We start from the raw sequence: 4,354 nt of genomic DNA on the forward strand, positions 1-4,354 counted from the left end.
GTTAAATAAATCGATTAGTTGTTAAATGAGAATGTGTGCCTGTTTCTTTGGGGTTCTCGAGGAAATTCTCCCAGCTATGATTTTTGGGTCACCAGTCTCTGTCCTCTGTTTTAAATAGTGAATCCAAATGGAAGCAGAAATCTATGAACATGCCTCACCTGCCATACCATGAGGGCATCAAGAAATAAAATAACAGTTTTGTCTCGTTGTGGCGTCAAAACATCTATGCTGTTTGGATAATGAGAGGTTCAGATTTATGTAAGCAATGCGGGTAATGAGCTACATGCAAAAATCAGATCAGGAGATATGAATATGTGCACTCAGGCTGGCTCATACAGCTGCTGGCCCAGAATAAAGATAACTTTGATAGATACACGATCTGAGTAGGATTGCAAAGAAGTATAGATGGAGCAGTACCTTCTTATGGAAGTAGGTTCATGGTTGCTAAAGTTTCTGTGTGGTGCCATAGGGGTGTGGCTCAGTGGTAGAACATTTGCTTGGCATGCAGAGGGTTCCAAAGGGAACCAGCTGGCATCTCCAGCTGCAAGGACCAGGTAATGGGTGATGTGAAAGACTTTTCCTGAGACCCTGAGACCTCTTCCTGAGAAGGTCCTGGGGGAACCGCTGCCAGTCTTAGACAATACTGACCATGATAACCAAGGTTCTGCTTCAGTATAAGGCCACTTCAGGTGTTCATGTGTGTGTCATTTCTTTGGGCTGCCACAATTGTGCAAATCACAATAGCCCTATTCCACCGCCCACCATGTAGAGCATTGGTTCATAAATTGCAGTCACGGCTGGCTTGTGAGCCCATCAGTAGCTTGTATTCATGAAGCTGTTGAATGGAAGACGCCAGATCTGACTTTTCAGATTTCGACTCTTCAGTCATAAGAAGGGACTCTTGAAGTCCAGTGTCAGCTGTTTTAAACTGCTTTTCCAGCCTGTGAAATGGCAGACTTACAAGAAATTCCACAGCCAGAGAAAGGACAACCATGTTTTTTTTCTGTGTTTCGTTCCATCTGACCGCTTGACCTCTTGTTCAACCACTTACTGCAGACAGAATTGGACTCCTGTAGAGCCTCATGGTCCGTGCTGTCAAAGAGATGGAGCTACAATAGGAACAGAATGAAATGGGAGTGAGGTGGTAGTTTGGACTGAGCCATTTCAAACTATAGGTGAGTGACAACATTTTTGAATGTTCGTTCATATAAACGAATCCTCGAATAAGAATCTAGCCTATCAGGGGAAAAGATTTTAGCCCACCTCTTTGTCTGCTTTGCAAGTTTTATATTTTTAATGTACAGAGGCTTTCAAAATTGTTTTATCTAACTGTTGTCGAAAGAGTATTCTACCATTCTGCTGCAAGGGCTTACCAGGCCTAAATGAGGAATGCAGGGGAATATATCCTCCTTTATTCCAGCTCTAATATTTGGTACAGCTAAGCATGAAGATTTGGATTTCCAACGTACTTGAGAAGAACACACTGCATATTGGTTTTTTATTATCCCTGTGGGTCACCAGCTTGCATGAGCTTCATACAACGTCTGCTGCCTAATGGAGATTCTCTTATACCACTTCTGGTAATAACTGGAATGCTGTTTGCTTTATTTACATATATATTGTGATATTTCTGGTTGCTCAATATTACAGTCATGGTTCTGCATACAACATTAATCTTGTACAAACACACAGGACTTTCCCTTTTTTAAAGATCTGAAGATCCATAGGTATGAAGACAGCAAATATAGCTTAAGCCGCATGATTTGTGTTTGTACAGTCCAAAATCTAAACACAGTGGGTTGGATCCAGCCAGCTTTTCAATTGTGGAAAAAGAGGGGAGACTACCTTTGGATCACCAAAAAGCTATCCTGGGGATAACAAAAACATTTGATTTATATACCGCCCTTCCGGACAACTTAGTGCCCACTCAGAGCAGCTTACGAAGTCTGTAAGTCCCCACAACAACAATCGCCCTGTGGGTGGGGCTGAGAGAGTTCTGAAAGAGCTGTGACTGACCGAGGGTCCCCCAGATGGCTTCAAACGGAGGAGTGGGGAATCAAACCTGGTTCTCCAGATTAGAGTCCTGCTGCTCTTAACCACTACACCAGACTGGTCATAAGACCTATATGGGCAAAAGCCATTTTGAACAGGGACTGGAATAAGATGGGGAAATGGACTAGATTGAGTGAAAAACTGGCAGGATCCAAGCCAGTAACATCAAGAAATACTTTGCTATAGGCAACTGTACTCAAGGATCTTTGGTAGAAGGACTGGGAAATAACTCTGCTTGAAACACTGGAGACTGGTGACTAGGTTGTGTTTGCTGCGATGATCCTACGTTCTGACTTCATAGAAGGCGACTTGATATGTACAAGTGGCAAACATATTTTTGACTAATTTCTGATTAATACAGTTCAAAGCCTTTCTATTGGCTGAACCCAGAAATTGCAGCTACTTACAGACCTGAGCAGAACATTCTGCTGAAATCAATGCAACTGAAATGCTCAAGAGCTTAATATTCCTTTGGAATTTAGATTCAAATGTCTGAATTCAAAAGAGACCTTGGGGTTGTAGTGGATGGCTCATTGAAAATGTTAGTCCAATGTGCTGCAGCCCTGCAAAAGATAAACTCTATGCTGGGGGGTCTGAAAACAAAACAGCAAATATTATAATGGCCCTGTACAGATCTATAGTGTGGCCTCATTTGGAATACTGTATTCGCTTTGGTCATTGCAGAGCAGAGCAAAGTACAGAAGAGGGCAACCAAGATGGATCATGAGTTTGATGCAACTTTCCTCTAAGGAGAGGCTGAAGAGTCTGGGACTGTTCAGTTTAGGAAAAGCATCAGTAAGGGAGGACGTGCAGTAGAGAGCTTAACCTGAATAGCCCAGGCAAACCTCATCAGATCTCAGAAGCTGAGCTGGGTCAGCTTTGGTTAGTAATTGGATGGGAGATCTCCAAAAAAGAACAAGCCCGCAGAGGCAGGCAATGGCAAACCAGCACTGTTAGTCTCTTGCCTTGAAAAACCGAGTAGGGGTTGCTATAGGGCAGCTATGATTTGCAGGCACTTTCCATCAGAGAGGGTAGATGGAACCTTTCTCTCTCTCTCTCTCCCAATACATGAAGGGCCATCATGGATTCGTTGTGACTTGATGGGACATTATTGTTCTTTACAACAGACCTGAACAGGTTACCAGTGGAGTACTGGATCAGATTCAAGGTTTTGGTACTAACCTATAAAGCCCTATGTGGACTGGGACTGGCGTATCTTCGGGACTGTCTCTCCCCTTATGAGCCCCGGAGGACTCTTCGATCGAATGATAAACAGCTGCTTCTGGTCCCTGGCCCCAGGGAGGCCCATTAGGGTCGACCAGAGCCAGGGCCTTTTCAGTCTGGCTCCAACCTGGTGGAACGCTCTGTCTAAAGAGATCAGGGCCTGGCCGGATTTGCTATCCTTCCGACGGGCCTGTAAGACAGAGCTGTTCCGCCAGGCGTATGGTTGATGCTCTGGGCCTCCCTGCCGGCCACTTAGAGAAAGCTGTGCCCCTACAAAGGGATATCTACCACCTAGCCTCTGCCATATATTTCTGGAGGTGGTTGGGTGGTGGTTGCTGATGAAAAATCTGCTGCCATATGTTTTTCAAAACCTGCTGCTGTATTGCTTGTTGTGTGTGTTCTTTTTTAAATATTTAAGATGCTTTACTGGTTTTTAAAGATATTGTATTTTATATTATTCTATTAATTGGAATCTGCCCTGAGCCTGCTGGTGGAATACTGCTGGAGGGTGGAATACAAATTGAATAAAATAAACAAATAAACATCACTGAGCTACCCAGTGTATTTTACGGTTGAGCAGGGCTTTCAATTCATCACTGTGGGATTTTATCGGATATTTTACTTGTCAGAAGTGGGATCTAATGCTGTTGGGAAGCCTATTGCTCTCTGAACACTGATTTTGTTGAAAGGGTGTAGATTCCTTCATTGAAAAATTGTCCCTCTTTTAATCTCCAAACAATTGTGGATTGCTTTGGCATCTCACAAAAATTTTGTATGCCACCACTAGATGTCAGTGTGGCCCTATCTTGCAGGGCAACTAGGTAGGAATGTAATGATCACCTAGCCGGATTCCTTTCTTGAAGCCCTGTGGTAAATAGAACAATGTCCTTAGCTTGCAATAAGACACTGAGGCCTTCTGCTGTATCTAATGTAGTCACAATGAGGAGGGTTGACCCCAGCAGTGTGAGGGGGGGGGGAGGCTTGAGGCAAGGTAGGTTAATTTATGCCACTGGGATTCTGAGGTGTTTTCATCTTTTTTTTCCTTCCTAGAAACCTGTGTGGTAGCGCAGCATGAACT

This window comes from Eublepharis macularius, chromosome 2, assembly GCF_028583425.1.
Source record: "Eublepharis macularius isolate TG4126 chromosome 2, MPM_Emac_v1.0, whole genome shotgun sequence".
NCBI lineage: Eukaryota > Metazoa > Chordata > Lepidosauria > Squamata > Eublepharidae > Eublepharis > Eublepharis macularius.